At 43.4% G+C, this 24,455-nt stretch overlaps 1 protein-coding gene across 1 annotated transcript in view; it reads right to left on the reverse strand.

The window, feature by feature from the left end:
- LOC130356034 (ultra-long-chain fatty acid omega-hydroxylase) overlaps window positions 1-22,413 on the reverse strand; it is a 151,819-nt gene extending 129,406 nt beyond the window's left edge. Inside the window, exon 1 of the mRNA XM_056557043.1 lies at window positions 22,362-22,413. The gene's annotated coding sequence lies outside the window, so the exon portion shown is untranslated. The remainder of the gene's footprint in view (window positions 1-22,361) is intronic.
- Between the last annotated feature and the right edge of the window lie 2,042 nt (window positions 22,414-24,455).

The following is a 24,455-nucleotide window of genomic DNA, read 5'->3' on the forward strand; positions in this document are numbered from 1 at the left end:
AAAATGGGTACTTGTTAAGGCATGTTTGATTTGTTTGTACATTACCTATGCTGTATCCCGAATAAAATATTTTGAACCATAAAAATCCATTTATGGCTTATTTTTTGCATCGCCAATTCTACTTTGCAGTGACATTAGTCATTTTACCCAAAAATGCACGGCGAAACGGAAAAAAAAATCATTGTGCGACAAAATCGAAAAAAAAACCGCCATTTTGTAACTTTTGGGGGCTTCCGTTTCTACGTAGTGCATATTTCGGTAAAAATTACACCTTATCATTATTCTGTAGGTCCATATGGTTAATATGATACCCTACTTATATAGGTTTGATTTTGTCGCACATTGAAGTAGAAACGGAAGCCCCCAAAAGTTACAAAATGGCGTTTTTTTCCGATTTTGTCACACAATGTTTTTTTTTCCGTTTTGCCGTGCATTTTTGGGTAAAATGACTAATGTCACTGCAAAGTGACATTAGTCATTTTACCCAAAAATGCACGGCGAAACGGAAAAAAAATCATGTAATTTTTCCACGTACAGGGCGGTATGAGGACTCATTTTTTGCGTCGTGATCTGAAGTTTTTATCGGTATGATTTTTGTTTTGATCGGACTTTTTGATCACTTTTTTATTCATTTTTTAATGGTATAAAAAGTGACCAAAATACGCTTTTTTGGACTTTGGAATTTTTTTGCTTGTACGCCATTGACCGTGCAGTTTAATTAATGATATATTTTTATAGTTCGGACATTTACGCACGCGGCGATACTACATATGTTTATTTATTTCATTTTTTACACTGTTTTATTTTTTTTATGGGAAAAGGGGGGGTGATTCAAACTTTTATTAGGGAAGGGGTTAAATGACCTTTATTAACACTTTTTTTTTTACATTTTTTTTGCAGTGTTATAGGTCCAATAGGGACCTATAACACTGCACACACTGATCTCCTATGCTGATCACTGGCGTGTATTAACACGCCTGTGATCAGTGTTATCGGCGCTTGACTGCTCCTGCCTGGATCTCAGGCACGGAGCAGTCATTCGTCGATCGGACACCGAGGAGGCAGGTAAGGGCCCTCCCGGTGTTCGATCAGCTGTTCGGGACGCCGCGATTTCACCGCGGCGGTTCCGAACAGCCCGACTGAGCAGCCGGGTCACTTTCACTTGCGCTTTAGAAGCGGCGGTCAGCTTTGACCGCCGCTTCTAAAGGGTTAATACCGCACATCGCCGTGATCGGCGATGTGTGGTATTAGCCGCGGGTCCCGGCCATTGATGAGCGCCGTGACCGACGCGATATGATGCGGGATCGCGGCGCGATCCCGCTTCATATCGCGGGAGCCGGCGCAGGACGTAAATATATGTCCTGCGTCGTTAAGGGGTTAAAGGGGTACTCCGGTGAAAACCTTTTTTCTTTTAAATCAACTGGTGGCAGAAAGTTAAACATATTTGTAAATTACTTCTATTAAAAAATCTTAATCCTTCCTGTACTTATTAGCTGCTGAATACTAGAGAGGAAATTCTTTTCTTTTTGGAATGCTCTCTGATGACATCACGAGCACAGATCTCTTTGCTGGCATTATAATAATAATAATGCTTTATTTATTGTTGTCCTTAGTGGGATTTGAACCCAAGTCCCCAGCAGTGCAAGGCAGCAGTGCTAACCACTGAGCCACCATGCTGCCCTTAGCATACATCTGCTATGCATTGTTGCTAAAATGGACAGAGATGTCAGCAGAGAGCACTGTGCTCGTGATGTCATCAGCGTTCCAAAAAGAAAGAAATTTCCTCTGTAGCATTCAGCAGCTAATTAATACTGTAAGGATTAAGATTTTTTAATAGAAGTAATTTACAAATATGTTTAACTTTCTGCCACCAGTTGATTTAAAGGAAAAAAGGTTTTCACCGGATTACCCCTTTTTTTAATGATACATTTTTAATGATTTTTTAATGATTACACTTTTCTTATGCCATATTATAGCCCCCAGGGGGGGCTATAACATTGCATGTACTGATCTTTACCACTGATTGATGCATCTCCATAGGAATGCATGAATCAGTGTTTTCGGCGATTGAATGCTCAAGCCTGGATCTCAGGCTTGAAGCATTCATTCGGCGATCGGACTGCAGGAAGGAAGGTAAGAGACCTTCCTCCTGAAGTACAGCTGTTCGGGATGCCACGATTATACAGCGGCGATCCCGAACAGCTCCCTGAGCTAACCGGCACATTTTACTTTCACTTTTAGCCGCGCGGCTCAGCTTCACTATGACGCCGGGCCCGCCGTGATATGATGCGGGGTTACCGTGTAACCCCGCGTTTTATCACGGGAGCGGGACTAGGGGCGTAAGTTTACGCCCTTGGTCCTTAACAGGTTAAAACTAAACACAATTAACCCAAGGAGGGTGAGGGGTCCTCTAAACTGAACAATACAAAACCCCAGGGCCAAAGCCCAGAGTCACTAACTCCCCTTTTGATACCCCACCCCTAAAATGTAACCTTTATTGTGAACATTAAAATATAGAATACCTTAAACTAGAGCTTAAAACTAATGCTGTGATGAATATACCACTAAAGTATACAGTATATGTGGTGTCCTGGCACCGTATTTCATACTGTGCCTTGGTTATTAGTCCCCAAAGTTAGAGTCCCTAGGACTGTCGGGGTTCGCTTTCCTAATTAACCCCTAGTCACCCCTTAGTAATTTAATATTTATAAATATTATCTGTATAAATAAATGTATATGGTATTACTCACTGTTTTAGCGTCGCAGGACCTGCGGGTCATGTGACCGGGTTTTTGCTAAAGGACCTTTGGTGGTTTTGGTCATGTGATCACCCAATCCATTGTAACGGTGAGTGACAGCTGATATGGACCAATCCAAAACAGCCAGCCCCTGCCCATATAAGGGAGCTGCGCCATATTGTCGCTCTCTTGGGTTGCTGACTCTTGACGAGGTAGGACCTCTGCAGCTTACAAGACAAGTACTAGGCCCAAAGCCTTGCGGCCTAGGCCTGTGCTAGAGACGGATAGTTCTTACAATTCCCCGCTATCTCCGCAAGATCTCTGGACCTAATCCAACCCCTAAATTCAGCGGATCTATGCAAGTACAATCTTACACTTAAGAGAACTTTCCGGTCCTAAGCAATTGTCAGTCACTGCTGTGCTGTTTATAAAGACTCTGTTATCTGGACTGTTAGCGATACTGCTTGTACAGAAAATCTTCAGTAAAGTTCCTGCAAGTTTTAAGGTCAGCACTGCTGTGGACAATCCATTTATTTTACACTCGCCTATCGCTCTTGGGAAGGGTGTCGATAGGCCCAGCATCACTACAGAGTTTTAACCCTCACCCTGGCGTCATGAGTGACAAGGGTTAACCTCGCCCTTTATTATACAGAACCGCAACACCTCTTATACCCTACAACCCCCACCAGGCTATCACATATATCTTGCTCAATAACCTCCTGTTCAATACAAAAAGTCGGGTGCTGCAGGAACTTCACCACAATATGACATGTTAAAATGCAAACTGTTTTTCCCTCCTTAACATGTTTTGCCATAACAACGACATTGTCAAGAGGCTAATGGATGGCAATGGCTGTCCATGCTAGTCGGCGGGGTTATTTATAAGCCCTTCATGTGACATCATCACTAATGGCAAACATTTAATGAGTGAAAGATATTGTCTGTAGTGTTGGAAGCGAATATTCGCAATGCAATTACGAATATTCACATTTTTTTCCCAGTACTTCCCTGAGGAAGTCGCCGAGTAGCAACGGAACTCGTGGGTCTCCGTGGCACCGTCCTGTTCTATTTGTTTGATTTTTCCATGTCGGTCACCTCTACATGTCTACACACAGGTTGTATACACTGGTAGGATGTTTGTATGGTCAGGGTTTTCTATTTGTGCATATATTCAGTTGGTATTTATGAATTGACTCTGCTAGACTACACTATTGCATCATACCTTCCTACCTGCACATAGGGCTGTTCATTCATTGTGACACGGATGGTGTATGTCACATGTTTATTCATATTTCAGGACGGTGGTTTACTAGCCTAGGGGGTTCATGGCCCCTGGCTAGGACTGTGTTGTGGCTCCTAATGAGCCTTTTTAATTGGTTTTAGAGCTTTGTTCACTATTTTGTACATGTATTAAATTTATATGTGCCTATTTCCCCTTTTTTGTACTTAATAAAATTATGGAATTCTTATAAATTATTGGTGTGCTCTCTATAATAGTGTGCGGTCTGTTTGTCTTGTTTGGATTACATTGCTTTTTTGCATACTTGTAGAGCACCCATGTCATGTATTGGATAGATTGAGCCCCCCATCACCCATTGTTTCTATTATAAAAACCTGTTCACACCATTCTTAACACTCTGTGACAGTGTGCAATTTAGGGTTTAATCCCTGTTTTCTTTTTTTTGTGGTGCTGCACTGTTGTGTCCAGCTGCTGTTCACAAATAAGTTTTTTCAGCCAGCTGTAGTGCATCTGTCTGCCATCATACATGCATACCCCATACCTACATCAAAGCAGTCTACTATTTTGTATCTGTGATAAGTCTAGATACAGGGAAAGTCCTGGCAAAAGTAATCGCCAGCTGGTGTTTTACAAAAATACAGAGTTTTTTCTGCGTATTGTTGCGCATTTTTTCTCCCTCATACGTGCATACCACTTACGTACATCTAATAAGTGTACCATTTGTACCTGTTAATCTGTCAAGGGCCTACATACTGTGAAAGTCTAAGCAAAATTACTCACTGGCTGGTGTATTACAAAACTCATAGTTTTTAGGCTCATTGTAGTGCATTTTTCTGCCTTCATAAGTGCATACCACATACCTACATCAAAGCAGTCTACTATTTTGTATCTGTAAATCTGTAACAAGTCTACATACTGGGAAAGTCCAGGCAAAAGTAATCACCGACTGCGGTTTTACAAAGATACGTTATCCAAGTGTACTGTAGATCATTTTTTTCCCCTCATAGGTGCATACCACATACGTACATCTAAGTAGTGTACCATTTTGTACCTGTTAATCTGTCAAAGGACAGCCAAAAGTAATCACCTCCTGCTGTCCTAGACAAATACTGTTTAAGGAGTAGTGAAGCGTATTGTAATACCCTCATATATGCACTAAGTATGTCAGGCAGAGAAGTGCCAGGCAGAGAAGTGAGGAGTGGCAGAGGCATAAATACTTCAGGCAGAAGTCGCAGACTAGGGGCGAGTGGCAGCAGGAGTCGCAGCGAGAGGCCTGAGCTCCCCTTATCAGCTTGCGGTCGTGTCTCGACCAGCAACCCATCTGATGTTGTCGATTGGTTAACACGGTCATCCACTTCATCACAAGTGACATCTGACACCCCTAGCCAACAGTTGGTGGGTTCCTCAGACACAACCCTCAGTTGGCATGGCCTGGGAGCAGTCCCTGTCCTCCCATTGCCTCTGTCCTATGCTGATCCCTCCCATAAATAAGTATCTTATGCTGTGGGTTCAGCTCCACTATTCACTAAGGATGATCTAATAGATGACAGTCAGCAGCTACTGCCCAGCCAAGAAGGGGAGGAGACATGCGCCGCTTGCTCCTCTAGGCAACAAGTAGTGATGAGGAGATTGACGTGGGAGGTGGTGTTGCCAGGGTTGAGGGTCCCGAACCAGACACTGTTGAGGAACCTGAGGGGGACATCAGTGAGGTGCAGACGCTTCTTGATGATGATGAAGCCAATCGCAATTGGGAGCCGGGTGCAGAAGGGGCTTCATCATCATCAGGAGAAGAGTGTTGCAGGTTTCCCTTGAGGCAGCAGCTGAGCCAGCAATGTGGTAGCATGGTTGGCAGTCAGCATGGTGGCAGAAGTGGAAATTCTGGAGCCAAACGTGCCCGGAGGAGACCACCTGGAGACGGAGCATTGGCAGTCAATTAGTGCGGACTTTAGGTAGGAAAATCAGCTACTCGGCGGTGTGGCAGTTTTTCATCAGGCATTTGGAGGAGGTTCACGCAGCCACATGCAAGATATGTTGGCAGAAGCCCTGTGTCAACACATGCTTCGATGTAGTGGTCCAGCCTGCTGCATCACCCAGTGGCCAGCCGCTCCCTCCTTCATCCAGCCAAGGCTCCACCACCTCAGCCGAAAGGAGCTGTGTGTCATACCCTCCTTCTGTTGCTCCAGATGCTCCTGCTTCTCCCACTTTTAGTCAGCCATTTCGCCAACAATCCATCGGCGAAGCCATGTCCAAGAGACAACAGTATGCGCCCACTCATCCAACGGCGCAGAAGTTGAATGTACTCCTGTCTAAGTTGCTGGTGCTGTGTACTCCTGTCTAAGTTGCTGGTGCTGCAGTCCCACCCTTTTCAAGTGGTGGACTCTGCCCCTTTCAGAGAATTGAGGGCTTGTGCCGAGCTGAGGTGGAGATTCCCAAGCCGTCATTTCTTTGTGAATAAGGCAGTACCAGCACTGCATAATTTTGTACAAGAGAAGGTGAGCCAGTCCTTGAGCCTGTCGGTGTGTTCAAAAGTGCATGGCAGCGCCAACGTATGGAGCTGTAACTACGGGTAAATGTGGTTCCTGCACAGCCACAACAGCAACTTGGACAGGTCACGCCGCTTCCTCCTTCATGCTCTCAGACCGTTGGTCCTTTGACAGTGTGCGACCCGCCTCCTCAGCCTCCACTGCATGGACAAGTCTCAGTGCCACTTCAGGATACCAAGTGTGCAGGGCACGGCAGTGTCACACTGTTCTTCACAGCTGTTTGCCTTGATGAACGGAGTCACACAGTCGAGGAACTGCTAAAAGTAATTTATAAAGAAATCAGAGCATGGCTTACTCCACGAAAACTGGAAATGGCAACCATGGTGACTAACAACGGGAAGAATATCATCTTGTCTGCACTGCAACAAGGAAGGCTGAGCCATGCGCCCTGCATTGCACATGTATTCAATCTGGTTATCAAGCGGTTCCTGAAGAGTTCCCCCATTTGCTAGACATCCTGGGAAGGAAACTTTGCATGCACTTCAGCCACTCGTACACCACAAAGCACACCCTCCTTGAGCAGCAGTGTCAGAACGGTATCCCCCAACATTGCCACACGTTGCCACACGTTGGAATTCCACCCTCCATATGTTGGACGGACTATACGAACAAAGAAAAGCCATCACCGATTTCTTGATGATCCAAGTGGATAGGGGTACTCCCCTGTGTAGCTTCAATGTCAACCAGTGGCAGCTCATACGTGACACCTGCCGTTTTCTCAGGCCCTTTGAGGAAGCCACATTATCACCGGGATTACAGGATGAACGACGTCATTCCACTGCTTCATTTCCTACACATGTTGGAAACTTTGGCTCGTCAGGGCACTTGAGACGTGGTGCAAACATCTCAATGCCACATGAGCTCTGTGGGGGCTGAACTGGAGGAGGGGCATAGTGGAGCACAGTTTAGGTTTCGGGAAATGGGCATTTTTTCTAGTCATCTGATAGGAAAGGAGGAGCAGGAACAGCCAGAAGAGCTAGAGGGTTATGAGGAAGGCAAGAATGAGGAACCAGATACACCGTGGCAGTATGCAGTGGAGATGAAGGCAGGGAGTCTCTCCGAGTCACTTGCACAAATGGCACGATGCATTCTCAGTTGTTTGTGTAGAGACCGCCGTATTGTCACCATTCGGCCGCGGGATGACTTCCGACTCTCCACCTTATTGACCCTCGCTTCTGGCACAAAATGGGGGCCTTTTTTACACCCACTGAGAGGGAGGACAAACTGACCTACTACAGAGACATCCTATGTAGTAAGTTGGCCGATGCCTTTTGGCGCCATCCTCCATTCTTTCGCAGGTCTGACTTGGGGGGCCCTCTGCACTCACCTTCCAACTGCCATGGCTGGCGGGGAGGGGTGGGGTGGCAGGAGCAGTACCAGCTCCATCAGTAGCAGCCTGAGTCTACAGTCGCTGATGAGTACCTTTCTTCACCTGCATAGTGAAGCAACTCATCAGCAGCGGGCAGACCTGGAGCATGACCCGAACCAGCAGGTGGTGGCATACCTTGTCATGACCATGCCAACACACCTTAAAGATCCACTGGACTTCAGGGCAGCCAAACTTTATTTGTGGCCACAACTAGCAGAGTTTGCCCTGGAAAAGCTGTCCTGCCCGGCCAGTAGTGTGCCATCAGAGCGGGTGTTTAGTGCAGCAGGGGCCATAGTCACCTCAAGGAGAACTCTTCTGTCCATGAAAAATGTGGGGAGACTGACTTCACTTTGTGAAGATGAAATCAGGCATGGATCAGCCAGGATTTCCACCCACCAATGCCTGATGCATCAGAGTAGATTGACCATGGTGCCACACTTCACAAATATGGATAGTGCCAAACAGATTTAAGGCGCTGCTCCCCAGTTACAAACATTCCTAGGCATTAGACCTTTTTTCACCCACCTTCGTCACTGAGTACTGGTATTGCTACCCACTGCACCACTCCGGGTCACTTCGGGTCACTTTCAGGACTCCTGATGCTGCTGCCACCTCCAGTCTGTCTCATTCTGCCACCATATGTTATCCTCATGCTGCCAACACCTCCAGGCTGTGCCATTCAGCCACTATATGGTCTCCTCATGCTGCCACCAACTCCAGGCTGTGCCATTCAGCCACTATATGGTCTCCACTTGCTGCCACAAACTCCAGGTTGTGTCATTCAGCCACTATATGTTCTTCTCATGATCCTGCCAACTCCAGGCTGTGCCATTCAGCCACTTTATAGTTTATTCATGCTGTTGGGCCTGGGACATTACCTAAAAAATGTTATGGTAGCACTAGCTACCATAAATCTTCAAATTAAATTTGAAAATGCATCTTTTAATCTTAGGGATTGTGAAGCCCTATTGTCTCCTCTTGCTGCCACCAATTCCAGGCTGTGTCATTGTGCCAGATTATGGTCTCCTCATGCTGCTGCCACCTCTCGGTTCTGTCATTCTGCCGCCATGTGACTCCTTGTTAGATTGGGTTTTATGGTCATACAGTATTAGTTCAAAAGTAAACGCCGGGACATTAAACTTCTGAATCTAATATAAATCTTAAATTTAAAAAAATCTATGTAATCTTTTCAAGACTGAGGCCCTATGTTCGTTGATGTCATATTACCAGTGGAAATATCACAAGAATCCAATGAAACAGCTTGGAGCGATAACAATGAACCATAACTGATTAAATGAAACATTTGCACTTTCACAATCAGGGGGGTGCTGAGAGGCAGATGCTGGAACAGGTGGTATCTCGCCTGGCAGAAGACCTCCAGCTCGATGCTCACCAGAATGGGTTATCAAAAAATTAAAATTTAATAAAATAAAAATGACATTAAAAAATCTGCCACATCCAGACGCTCTGCGGCAGTGATTCTAATAGCAATGCCTGTAATCTGCATGTCATACTGAATAACAGTATTATTTTATTAGCACAGCATACTCATACTCCCTATGTGTGTTAGGACAAGGCAAAGTGTTCTACACCCCTATTGAGCCTCTCTGTAGGCCAGAAATTGCCTTTTTTAATAGCGATTCACCGCAAATAAATATGGACCGAACCGATTTGTTTCCAGAAAAGTTTTCAGAAATTCGCTTATCTCTAGCATACACCCTTGTTTGTGGATGCTGGCGTTACTACCAGCAGCAAGTAATACAAGTGAAAGAACATTTACATTCAATGCGCACAGGAATAGGTTCCACTGTGTTTATTAATCATATTAGAGACATGCATAACAGTGATGTAAAAACAATAATTTTTTTTTGTATTGACAGATTTGACGTCCCACCAGAAGGGGGGGATAGTCAAGTGAAGCTTCTACAGCGTGAATCAAGATAGATTATTTGCCTCAATGCCACAAAGCCATTGGGGCTAAATGAAAATAATGGTTTGGGTGCTTTCCTCCGTTGAATTAATTCTGCATTGAGGTTTTTGCAAAAGAAATACTATCGCAGTAGCATAAAACTTTTAATGATATATTAGTAAAATGTTAAAGATTAAAAGGGCAAAAATATGGGGTAATAACCAATTATGACCTAAATATTATCAATAAGGGTGATAAGTTTCTTTCAATTACGACCTAAGAAAATTGGAACACAATTGGATCAAATTACTCATATTCATCCACCAAAAACAAAAGAAACCCCGGAAAACAACTCAAATGTGGACCTCACTTGGTCAAGAGGACCCAGCATATAGTACCCGTGTCCCAATATGTTTCACACGTTTTATTCTATACGGGATCCTCAGGGGACATAGATCCGGGGTATCAATAAAACACAAGTGTAAATAGAAAAGATAAATTACTCTAGAAGCCCAACTTAATAAAGTCAACCTGCACAAGCTACATCCCCTAGGAATCTCTGGGCCAACTTAATTAACAAACAATCTACTTGGGGAAATAAATCCCCTCAGGATTTACCCTGACTAAAGATCCCCTAAAAATTAACTTTCATTAGTACTTCTCAAACTTATTCCCAGGCTTGTCTAATTCAAACTTCTTGCCACTAGATGGCAGTGGTATTTTAAAATCTTAAACGCTGTGCACAGCTAACTCCGTACAATAGATATTGCTCAATGTCTGTCAAACAGATTCGTGTTTAGGCTATTCTGCCTAGTTAGTTCCGGCGCCCTGCTGCAGCTCGGGCACGAGGATTACCAACTAAACTGGGACACTGGCACAGCGTTATTGTTGAAACATAATCCTCCCTTTCTTTAACGTTTCGCCATTTTCAAATGGCTTTATCAAAAAATGTGAGGCACGTCAGGATCACGGGTTACCGGATATTTATAGACTCTCTCATTATCGTAATTAATTGCTTGGCGTCCTCCATAGTCAATCATTTGTCGTAGGTAATGTGACATCACTCATTCACATGATTCCCCTAGAAGCAATCTAACCATGAATGCGGCGCATGTCAGTAAACTTTAACATTATGGTTCTCAAAAGTCCACTGTGCGCATGCTTGAAATTGCGCGCAAGTCCGTGGACTTAGACTCATCCGTCACTTTTACACTTTCTCTACCTGACAGGTAATCACTGCGCATGTTTTCGGACTTAGTTTATTTACTGTGTTCACTCTTTTACTGCGCATGTTTTAAGACTTTGAACACGGGACTTCTACATTTCTCCTCATCAGTGCACATGATTTTAAACTTAGTTATTTTTCAGATGGATTCGATTTACAATGCCAATAACTAGAACTTAATGATTTTACAAGTGGATGACATGCAGTTTATACAGGTTAATAAGTTAATACTTATTCATTTTTCAGGTAGGTAAGTGAGTGATATGTAGAGATGAGCGAATCGAAGTTGACGAACCTGAATTCGTTACGAATTTCATGAAAAATTTGATTTGCAACGAATACGAATATCGCCACGATTCGATCGTGCGAATCGCTTCATTAAACTCCATTTTACAGCGTTCCAGGCTATTGGAGACCTAAGATGGCGCATCCACATGTGAGTACATGGGGCAGGGGATTATGAGAGGGCGGGAAACAGCGGCGGGAATAAAGGTAGGTGGGCTGACCCTGAATCACATGTGAGATGCAGCCTATCAGTGTTCACTGACCCCTGTGATGTCCCAGCCCCTATATAATCGGCGGCCATCTTGCCTCTCTTCATTTCATCTATGCACTCAGATGGAGAGGACGGGACTGTGTGTGTGTGAATAGCTCATACCACAGCGTTACACTGCAACTGCTAGTCACATCAGCATTAGGGAACGACAGGAGTGCAGAGTGCTTTGCTGTAACACTGAGAAGGATCATTGATAGCTAAACCTCCTATTCACAGTAACGGCGATCGCTCCGGGTCCCGCTGCCTCCCTGGAGCGCTCGCGGCGTCCCCCTGTATGCAGTGCTCCGGTCAGCGCCGCTGACCGCGAGCGCTGCTCCTCTGTCACCGGTGGGGACGCGATCCGTGGGACGGAACGTGTCCACTAACGGATTGTGTCCCATGTCACTCACCGCACACCTGCTGCTGCTCCTTCCCGGCGCGTGCGGCCCCGCTCCCTAGGGCGCAGGCGCCGGCTTACTAAGATTTAAAGGGCCAGTGCACCATTAATTGGTGCCTGTCCCAATCTGTGTAACACATAAAAACCCACTCCCCCTTCCTGTCCTTGCCGGATCTTGTTGCCCTAGTGCCCTGAGAAAGCGTTTTGTGTGTTCCCTAGCCTGTGTATCCAGACCCTTTGCCGTTGCCCCTGACTACGAATCTTTGCCGCCTGCCTTGACCTTCTGCTACGTCTGACCTGGCCTTGCCTTCTCCTTGTGTACCGCGCCTGTCTCAGCTGTCAGTGAGGTTGAGTCGCTATCCGGTGGAACGACCTGGGGGTTACCTGCCGCAGCAAGTCCATCCTGCTTTGCGGCGAGCTCTGGTGAATACCAGTAACCCCTTAAATTCCGTTCCCCCTGTACGGCCCACACCATCGCCTCACTGACACAGAGGATCCACTCCTGTGTCCTCCCCGCATACGAGTCCGGACCCTGACATTTACGTTATTGAGCATTGCAGCAGAGATAGCTGTCAGCTGCCTCATACAGATCTCCAAGCTGCCTGAACTTTCTGAAGCATCTTATCTCCTCATTTTTCAGCCCAATTGAGTTAATTTTTTTTGCTCCACAAATCTTCTGCTACTCAGAATTGTGTGACAGAGTGCAATTTAGTGTTTAATCCCTGTATTTTTTTTTAATGTTTTTTTTTGTGGTGCTGCACTGTTGGGTCCTGCTGCTGTTCAGAAATATGTGATTGTTCAGAGGACTGTAGTGCCTTTGTACCATTTTGTACCTGTTAATCTGTCAAGGGGCTAGATACTGTGCAAGTCCAAACAATAGTATTCACCGCTGTTTTTTCTTTTTTAAATACAGAGTTTTTTCTGCATATAGTTACGCATATTACTGCCCTCATCAGCGCATACCGCATAGGTACATCCAAGTATTGTACCATTTAGTACCTGTTAAGCTGTCAAGGTGCTCCATACCGTCAAAGTCCAAACAATAGTATTCACCAGCTGGTGTTTTACAAAAATACAGAGTTTTTTCTGCATATAGTTACGCATATTACTGCCCTCATCAGTGCATACCGCATAGGTACATCCAAGTATTGTACCATTTAGGACTAGGACCTGTTAATCTGTCAAAGTGCTCCATACTGTCAAAGTCCAAACAATAGTATTCACAGGCTGGTGTTTTACAAAAATATAGAGTTTTGTCTGCGTATAGTTAGGCATATTACTGCCCTCATCAGTGCATACCGCATAGGTACATCCAAGTAGTGTACCATCTTGTACCTGTTAATCTGTAAAGGGCCTACATACTGTGAAAGGACAGCCGTAAGTAATCACCTGCTGCTGTTCTAGAGAAATACTGTTTAAAGAGTAGTGTAGCGTATTGTAATACCCTCATAAACGTACTAAGTATGTCAGGTAGAGAAGTGCCAGGACGTGCACAGAGGAGTGGCAGAGACCTAAATACTTCAGGCAGAGTTGGCAGCAGACTTGGGGCAAGTGGCAGCAGGAGTCGCAGAGAGAGGCCTAAGCTCCCGTTATCAGCCAGCGGTCGTGTCTCCAGATTCTTCTTTCCTGACAAATAATTGCAATCCCTGATCCCTATCGCAAACGGGGTTCAGCGGGTTACCCGCACCTGTCGGTGAAAGATAGACACACGCTGGTCCGTTCAGTGTAGCACGCGTGCAGCCCCGGACATCTGAGGGCATAACACACCTGTTACTGCTCGATCTCCCGATTGATCGTTCAATGTAAGGGGTTATTAAAGCCTCTTGGGTACTGCTGATGCCTACTCCTGACTGCTCCTGTGTCTTTCAGGAACTACTTGACTTCATGATGCTTCTGGGCTTGGGCCTTTAATTTTAGGATTTTTGAAATACAGTGACCCCCCCCCCTACATACGATGGCCCGACATATGATCAAATCGACAGACGATGGCCTCTCAGAGGCCATCGCATGTCGATGTCAGCATCGACATATGATGCTTCTTTATGTCTCCCAAAATGCGTGGACAGTCACTGGCTGTCCGGCAATACAGTGACCCCCCGACCTACGATGGCCCCGACATATGATCAAATCGACATACGATGGCCTCTCAGAGGCCATCGCATGTCGATGTCAGCATCGACATATGATGCTTCTTTATGTCAGGGCCTTCGCATTAAGTGCTATCCGGCAGCGCAAAATGCTTAAGCTGCTGCCGGATAGCAGCTTAATGTTCCCCAAGTGGTGCGGTGAGTATTACTTACCCCTCCACGATGCTCCGGGGTGCCCTTTGGGTCCAGCGCTGGTCCTCCGGTGTCTTCTCGGCCCTCTTCGGTGATGTCAATACGTTGCTGCGCACGCTGTCCCGTCATCCATTAGGAACGGTGTACGCAGCGGTGTAATGACGTCGCTATGTAGGCCCAGTAAAGCCTTCGGAAGACAGCGAAGGACCTGAGAAGACAGCGGAGGATCGGAGAAGACCAGGAGAGCCCAGCGGAGGCCCAGGGACACCATCAGGAGTGGCGGGGACACCATCGGGAGCGGCGGGACGCGGTCCGGAGCGGCGGGAACAGGTGAGTATGACTTTACTTTTTTACATTGCAGGAATCCCTCAACATATGATGGATTCGACAAACGATGGCTCGTTTGGAACGAATTACTATCGTATGTTGAGGGACCACTGTACATACATACATGCTTTATTTAAATTTCAACATTAATGGTGCAATGTATGGGGTTATTAAACACTCTTGGGTAATGTTTTTTTCAAATTTTCTGATAATTATCACAGTAATAAACTTGAATTTTCCAGAATAATAACCATTACACCATTGAACGCTTGTTGCGTGTGATTTTTTAAGTAAAATTTTCAAAAAAAAAACACGGAGAGGGATGAATTCTGCTTCTTTATTTCATAAAAAATTATTTTATAGAAGAATGTCTTTTGGAGGTCCACCGTCCTGCATTATAGAGTCTTCTGGACTCTTGGATATGCGCTTGTTCTTAAACAAATGTACAAAAACAAAAAATGGCCAGTCAGGGCTATGGAGACGTTGCGCGTATGTCTTACGGCCACATGAGCCCTGTGGGGGCTTGTGAGATTAGGTCCTTTGCACCGACACGGCTGGGTCCGGGACACAAATTTTGATTTAAATTTCAAATAAAAAAATCACACATTTCAATGGTCTCCTCATGCTGCAGCCAACTCCAGGCTGCGCCATTCTTTTAATATATAGAGAGCACTCTCCGTCCTAAATTTTCGTAAAAATTTTTCGTAAAAAATGTTTGCCTTTTTTATTAGGGATTGTGAAGCTTTGGTGCGTACTCATGCATCAGCCAACTCGAGCCTGTGTCATTCAGGCAATATATGGTTTACTGATGGTGCTGCTGAGCCTGGGTCTGGGAATTTCTAATTTTCTCATAGGTAGCACCCGCTATCCAAAAGTCTTCTTCATAAATTTCTACAATTGTTGTGTTTTTTTTTTTTGGGGGGGGGGGGGGGTTATTGTGAAGCCCTAGTGTGTACTCATGCATCAGCCAACTCCAGGCTGTGTCATTCAGGCAATATATGGTTTACTGATGCCGCTGTGGGGCCTGGGTCTGGTAATTTCCAATTTTCTCATAGGTAGCACCCACTATCCAAAATCTTTTTCAAAAATTTCAAAAATTGTGTTGTTTTTTTTGGGGGGGGGGGGGGGGGGGGGATTGTGAAGCCCTGGTGTGTACTCGTGCATCAGCCAACTCCAGGCTGTGTCATTCAGGCAATATATGGTTTACTGATGCTGCTGTGCGGCCTGGGTCTGGGAATTTCAAATTTTCTCATAGGTAGCACCCGCTATCCAAAATATTTTTCTAAAATTTCTAAATTTGTGGTGTTTTTTGGGGGGAATTGTGAAGCCCTGCTGTGTATTTGTGAATCAGACAACTCCAGGCTGTGTCATTCAGGCAATATATGCTTTACTGATGTTGCTGTGGGGGCTTGTTGGATTTGGTCCTTCGTACCCACACGATGGGGCCCGGGACACGCAAAGGTTGTTTTAAATTTCTAATTAAAAAATTATCGCGTTGCTGGGCCTGGGTCTGGTCATTTCAAATTTTCTCATAGGTAGCACCCGCTATCCAAAATCTTTTTCAAAAATTTCAAAAATTGTGTTGTTTTTGGGGGGGATTGTGAAGCCCTGGTGTGTACTTGTGCATCAGCCAACTCCAGGCTGATGCACAAGTACACACACAGAATATTTAGGACAGCACCCGCTGTCCTAAATATTCTTACATTTTTTTTTTAAATGGTTGTTTTTTCTTTGGGATTCTGAAGCCCTGGTGTGTACTCAATGCTGCTTCCTGCTACACTCTGTCAGCCCGTTGGTCCAGTGTGCTACTCCGCCTCCACATCCTCCACTGTGTCTTAAGCCTCCACTGCACGGACAAGTCTCAGTGGCCCTTCAGCATACCATGTGTGCAGGTCACAGCGGTGTCACACTGTTCTTCACATGGTTTGCCTTGGCGAGAAGTCTTGGAAACAATGGCCGGTCAGGGCAATGGAGAAGTTGCGCCTACATCTCACGGCCACATGAGCCCTGTGGGGGCTTGTTGGATTTGGTCCTTCGTATCCACACGCTGGGGTCCGGGACACGCAAAGGTTGTTTTAAATTTCAAATAAAAAAATGATGGCGCTGCTGGGCCTGGGTCTGGTAATTTCAAATTTTCTCATAGGTAGCACCCGCTATCCAAAATCTTTTTCAAACATTTCTAAAATTGTGGTGTTTTTTGGGGGGAGATTGTGAAGCCCTGGTGTGTACTCGTGCATCAGCCAACTCCAGGCTGTTTCATTCAGGCAATATATGGGTTACTGATGCTGCTGTGGGGCCTGGGTCTGGTAATTTCAAATTTTCTCATAGGTAACACCCGCTATCCAAAATCTTTTTCAAACATTTCTAAAATTGTGGTGTTTTTGGGGGGGAATTGTGAAGCCCTGCTGTGTATTCGTGAATCAGACAACTCCAGGCTGTGTCATTCAGGCAATATATGCTCTACTGATGTTGCTGTGGTGGCTTTTTGGATTTGGTCCTTCGCACCCACACGATGGGGTCCGGGACACACAAAGGTTGTTTTAAATTTCAAATTAAAAAATGATGGCGTTGCTAGGCCTGGGTCTGGTCATTTCAAATTTTCTCATAGGTAGCACCCTCTATCCAAAATCTTTTACAAAAATTTCAAAAATTGTGGTGTTTTTTTTTTTTTGGGGGGGGGGGGATTGTGAAGCCCTGGTGTGTACTCGTGCATCAGCCAGCTCCAGGCTGTGTCATTCAGGCAATATATGGTTTACTGATGCCGCTGTGGGGCCTGGGTCTGGGAATTTCTAATTTTCTCACAGGTAGCACCTGCAACCAAAATCTTTTTCACAAATTTCTAAATTTGTGGTGCTTTTTGGGGGGGATTGTGAAGCCCTGCTGTGTACTCACAAACCAGACAACTCCAGGCTGTGTCATTCAGGCAATATATGCTTTACTGATGTTGCTGTGGGGGCTTGTTGGATTTGGTCCTTTGTACCCACACGATGGGGTCCGGGACATGCAAAGGTTGTTTTAAATTTCAAATAAAAAAAATGATGGCACTGCTGGGCCTGGGTCTGGTAATTTCCAATTTTCTCATAGGTAGCACCCGCTATCCAAAATCTTTTTCAAAAATTTCAAAAATTGTGTTGTTTTTTTGGGGGGATTGTTAAGCCCTGGTGTGTACTTGTGCATCAGCCAACTCCAGGCTGTGTCATTCAGGCAATATATTGTTTACTGATGCCGCTGTAGGGCCTGGGTCTGGGAATTTTAAATTTTCTCATAGGTAGCACTTGCTCTCCAAAATCTTCGGTTTAAATTTCTTAATTCATCTTTTAATCTTAGGGATTGTGAAGGCCTAGTGCCTTCTCATGCTGCTGGCAACTCCGGGCTGTGCCATTCATCCACTATATGGTCTCCCCATGCTGCCAACACCTCCACGCTGTGCTATTCAGCCACTATATCATCTCCTCATGCTGCCAACACCTCCATGCTGTGTCATTCAGCCACTATATGGTCTCCTCATGTTGCCAACACCTCCACGCTGTGCCATTCAGCCACTAAATGGTCTCCTCATGCTGCCAACACCTCCACGCTATGTCATTCAGTCACTATACGGTCTCCTCACACTGATGCCACCACCAGGCTCTGTCATTGTGCTGCTGTGCGGCAGTGATTCTAAAAGCGATGCCGGCAATCTGCATGTTATTCTGAATAACAGTATTATTTCACTACCCCAGCACACTCCATATGCGTTTTAGAACACAGCAAAGTGTTCTATACCCCTATAGAGGCTGTATGTAGGCTAGAAATTGCCTTTTTTATATAGATTCGCCACCAAAAAAATTTGGATCGAAACTTACTTTTTCGGAAAATTCGGCGAATCGTCCGAATCGAATTTTTGAAAAGTTCGCTCATCTCTAGTGATATACATAATTTTATGGTCTCCCAAAATAAAAAAATAAATGGTCATCAGTATCTTATGTATTTTTCCTGCTTATTGCTGCTGATATACATAATGTTAATATATTATAGATATAAGATTCATCAATATCTGCATATCATTTCTGACATTCCTGCCTTATATTAATACCTTAATGAGTGTTTAAACACCAGTGTTTCTATTACTATATTTTAATTAGCAAAATCATCGGTAGTTGCAGTATCTTGTAATACCTTTTTTTATTGGACTACCAAGATTTTGTAGAGACAAGCTTTCGGGATTCCTCCCTTCATCAAGTCATAAGCATTTCTGAGCTCACAAGGAGAAAACACACGTTCTAGCTCACAAAATATGCAGAGATAGAACGTGAGATAGAACGTGTGTTTTCTCCTTGTGAGCTCAGAAATGCTTATGACTTGATAAAGGGAAGAATCCCGAAAGCTTGTCTCTACAAAATCTTGTTAGTCCAATAAAAAAAGAATTACAAGATACTGCAACTACCGATGATTTTGCTTTTTGCATCACTGGACTAATACGGCTACTCCGAACTACTCTATATTTTAATTATGTATACAGTAGATACAGTGCATTTCTATAGATTGATAGGATGTTATTTCTTGGTCACTAGATGACTTTTGGCTATTTACAATAATTATAGCAGATTGGGGACTTAGTATGGCTAACTAGTTGACAGATATTATTAGTTTATAAATTATTTTATCATCCCTTGATTTTTCCTCCATTATCTTATAGTTATCTATGGCACTAGAGCCCTGTTCATCACAAGTCAGCACATCTCCATCAACTGAACATCCACCAATTCTGGTAAGTATATTTTAATCCAATTTATAGTCACGTATTCTATTAAATGAAAATAGTAATAATATTATTTCTTACAATTTATTGTTATGGGTTAGAGTTCTTATATAATTTTAGATATTGTCATTACTATTTACATTTTTTATTTATTTTTCATTGGGCGATGTCACAACCCTTGAACCTTTTTATCAGAAGTTACACATGTTTTTTCAGTTGTAAATTTACCTCTCAACCAAATAGACATCTTACAAGCATTTAAAACATTAACAAAAACCTATAAGTCCTGTATTCGCACATGGTGGGAAGTGTCTAGCTTGGACACATACTCGCAACAGAAACTAGTATATAGGGGTTTGAGATCTCCCCTAACACCCAGTACCCACAGGGAAGACGAAAACTTCCTAAGAGGGTGGGAGAATTTGCAGACAGAGAATTTGCTCAGATTAATTACCTGTTTGTTAGAATACGAAAAGAACCATTTACAAAAAGTATCTAACCAACTTGAAACTGAAATCAAACAAATACAGAGTTTTGCAAATAACCCAGAATATATCCCCTTGGAGCAAAAATTACAAAAACATATCAAAGTATTCAAAAGTGAAATAAAAGAAAGGAAACATCAAAAATACATCAGAGACTACACTGATTTCCCTACCGGTAGAGTTTATACATACAAAGAAAAGCAGTATAATCCAAAAACACCTTATGGGCCAGTCCATACTCAATCTAGATCAGAGTCAGATACATCTGGTACGGAATATTTTTCTGACTCTAGCAGTCAGCCCAGTGTAAAACACAAATATAAGAGACCATATAGTAATAAAGATACTAATCGCAAACAACCATACCAAAAAAAAGACAAGTGATACAAAAAAAATAATACATCATGTGGTCAATATGGTACATTTGGAGCTTCTGAGTCATTGGTACCTTCTCTAAACACAGTGGCAATACCTGCGCAACCTCTACAGATGAGTCAGGGGACTGGGCCAAATGTGGCCCAAGTAAGAATCCCTACTACGCAAAGACTCATGAATACTGTACCTTCAAACACATTAAAATATGCCTTTTTTAGGGGGCATGCAGATGGGTTTGCTGAACTCGATGCCGGGGCAACCTCCTCGTCATATTTAGATTTGAAGTCTGAGCTGAAGGATCATGGGAATACTAACATGTATGATGACAGTATGCAAATTTTAAATGTGTCCAGTTATTCGCTGACCAGTGCAGAAGAAAGTCTTTTGAAGAGAGGATTGTCCTTCTCACCCACTCCACAATTTCACGAGTTTGATTGGATCAAAGATGTAAGCTCATTCGCACGTAAACTGGCACTGTTTAACCTCTTCAGGACACAGGGCGTATGGATACGCCCTGCATTCCGAGTCCTTAAGGATCGAGGGCGTATCCATACGCCCGTGGGAAATCCGGTCCCCACCGCTAGCCGGTTGGGGACCGGAGCCGGATGCCTGCTTAAATCATTCAGCAGGCACCCTGGCACATCGCCCAGGGGGGTCCTGAGACCCCCCCATGTTGGCGATCGGAGAAAATCGCATGTCAATTCAGACATGCGATTTTCTCCAATTCCGGGCTGATCGGGTCTCTGGTGACCCGATCACCCGGAAAATAGGGCTGATCGGAGCTGTCAGCAACAGCCCCGATCAGCCTAAAGAATAGGAGTGAGGTCGCAAAGCTGCGATCTCCTCCTATCCCCTGCCATTACTCAGAACGGAGTTCTGACCAATGGCAGCGCAGGACAGGGGGTTGCCATGGCGACCCCCCATTCTGTCCGCCCCTGGATGTCGAGGGGCTCTGGGAAGAAGATGGAGGCTGTACCTGCAGGAGAAGATGCCTGGGGACCTGGGATCTTTGCTGGAGCCTGCTGGATCTTTGCTCAGGTAGGGAATCGACAGTGGGGGGGGGGGGATTGAAAGTGAAAGTAAATCGATCTTTACTGTGGCAACCACTGGGGGGGCCAAACTGCAACTCCCAGCATGCCCAGACAGCCAAAGGCTCTCTGGGCATGCTGGGAGTTGTAGTTTTGCAACATCTGGAGGGTCACAGTTTGGAGACCACTTACAGTGGTGCCCAAACTGTAGTCCTCCAGATGTTGCCAAACTACAACTCTCAGCATGCCTCGACTGCCCAGGCATGCTGGGAGTTGTAGTTCTGTAACATCTGTCCCTTCAGATTTAGCAATTTTCATGACATTTTTGAAAATTGCTGCTCTACTTTGAAGCCCTCTAATTTTTTCAATAAGCTAAAATATGTTACTTTTATGATGCCAACATAAAGTGGACATATTGTATTTGTGAAGAAAAATTTAATTTATTTGGAATATCCATTTTCTTTACAAGTAGAGAGCTTTAAAGTTAGAAAAATGCTAAATTTTCTAAATTTTCATGAAATTTTGGGATTTTTCACCAAAAAAGGATGCAATTAACGCCAAAAATTTACCAACAAAATAAAGTAGAATATGTCACGAAAAAACAATCTCAGAATCAGAATATTCGGTAAAAGCGTTTTCGCGTTATTAATTCGTAAAGTGACGGTGGTCATAATTGCGAAAAAGGGCTCAGTCCTTAAGGTGAAAAAGGGCTGCGTCCTTAAGGGGTTAAATGGCATAATAGTCCTCATAGAAATGAGGAAAGGAAACTTCAACAAGATTTGGTGACCACTAATACTCTTCAATTCCTGTTAGATGAAGCTGAGGGAAAAGGAGCCATTGGTCCAGCTCCAATTACTGATTTAAAACCAAGATCAAAAATGTATCCGTCCCTGTCACAGTATCCACAAATTTACACCTTTGTTAATTTGGTAACTAATGATATGCAACAAATACATCCTCAGAGGCATAAAATCTAAAATAACTTAACAAATGAAGAATCTAAAGCTCTAGACATGTTGAGGAATAATGAAATGATCACTATAAAGCCTTCTGATAAAGGAGAAATATATAGTGATATTAGACACCAAAAAATATTGTGAGATGGTTTACAACATTTTAGATGACAGGGAAATGTACCATCTATTACCTAGCGATCCTACTAACACTTACCTGCAGCAACTTAGATCACTTCTGTCTTTGGCTCAATCTGAGGGCTGAATATCTGAAAATGAAATGATATATATATATATTAAATCCCAAGCCTACTATAGCTACTATATATGCATTACCTAAAATGCACAAAGGGACGAGCCCGTTAAAGGGAAGATCCATTATTTCCGGGAACAATAATCTTACACAAAGAGCAAGCAATTACGTTGATCAAATTTTGCCCCCCTTTGTACCTTCCCTATCATCGCACCTTAAAGACACTAAGGACACTGTATCCAAAATTAATGATTTACAAGTCACAAGCACTACACAACTGGTTAGTTTGGATGTAGAAAATCTATATAGTAATATTAAGCACGAACTGGGCGCTGCAGCAGTCACCACTTATTTAAACACAAGAAGTAGACACTTTACTAAACACAATTTTTTTGTCACCCAATTATTATTATTCGTACTTACGCACAATTACTTTCTCTTTCGTGGAACCTTTTACCATCAGGTAAAAGGAACCGCTATGGGCACAATTTGCACACCCACTTATGCTAATCTGTTTTTGGGGTGGTGGGAGAGCACTATTGTTTTTGGTGATGATTTTAGTTTGTACACGAAGCACATTTTATTTTGGGGAAGGTACATAGATGATGTTTTAATTTTTTGGGATGGGTCACACTCTTTGTTTTCGGAATTTGTAGATAAACTGAATAACAACACAGTAGGCATGAGATTTAAGTCTGAATTTGGTGGAAGAAGTTTGAATTTTTTAGACATCACTATATATATAGATGAAAACAACAAAATTCAGACAAATATATATCGAAAGCCAACGGCTACAAACAGTTTCCTACATTGGGAAAGCTGGCACCCAGCATCCCTGAGAAGGAATATTCCAGTCGGGCAGTACCTCAGAGCACGTCGCAACTGCTCTGAGGAATCTAAGTTCATTACAGAAAGTAAGAATTTGATGGAAAAATTTAAACAAAGAGGGTATCCTTCTAAATATATGCGTCAGGCATATAATCAGGCAAAGAGGTCCGATCGTACGGAATTATTAGCTAGCAGACAGGATGCACATGTAGTGACAATAAAATTAGATGCATAGGAACATATGATGCATATTCAGGAAAAATCTATGGTATATTAAAAAGACATTGGCATGTTCTAACAATGGACTCTGAATTGAGAGATAAAATAGGCCCAAAACCTAGCCTTACCTACCATGGAGGTAAACATCTACGTGATTTACTTGTACACAGTCACCAAAAAAATGACCTGACGAGATCCATTTCATGGCTCCCCTCCCAACCACAGGGCTCATACCCTTGTGGACATTGCAGTAATTGTAAATACTTACCAAAAATGAAAAGCTTTGTCAATACTATTGATAATAGGAAATATGAAATATGGGATTTTGTAAACTGTGGTACCAAAAATGTTATATATGTTGCACAGTGTCCATGTTTCAAATTATATGGCGGAAAAACGATCCAGGAATTTCGAAAAAGAGTGGGAAAGCATATCAGTACGATTCGCACAGGAGCAGATACGCCGTTGGCAAACCATATGCGACAAGTACATGGAAAAAACCCATTTGAAATAACATTTTGGGGACTAAGAAGGATTAAACTTAGTGAGAGGAAAGGAGATGTAGATAAAATCCTATTGAAAGAGGAAACACGTTGGCTATATAAATTGAAAAGCCGTAGCCCGAGAGGATTAAATGAAGATTTTTCTTTCTCAGCATTTTTGGAATAATCATGGGTAATATGTTCAATATCGTCAAGAAGGGCAGTGGATTAAATAGTCAGTAGATCTAAGTGGAAAATAACATAATTGAGCATAGGCAACTTAAGTAGGTTTGACATCGCCCAATGAAAAATAAATAAAACATTTAAATAGTAATAACAATATCTAAAATTATAACCCATAACAATAAATTGTAAGAAATAATATTATTACTATTACTATTTTCATTTAATAGAATATGTGACTATAAATAGGATTAAAATTTACTTACCAGAATTGGTGGATGTTCAGTTGATGGAGATGTGCTGACTTGTTGTGATGTACAGGGCTCTAGTGCCATAGATAACTATA

The sequence above is a fragment of the Hyla sarda genome, chromosome 2, assembly GCF_029499605.1.
Source record: "Hyla sarda isolate aHylSar1 chromosome 2, aHylSar1.hap1, whole genome shotgun sequence".
NCBI classification, from domain to species: Eukaryota; Metazoa; Chordata; class Amphibia; order Anura; family Hylidae; genus Hyla; species Hyla sarda.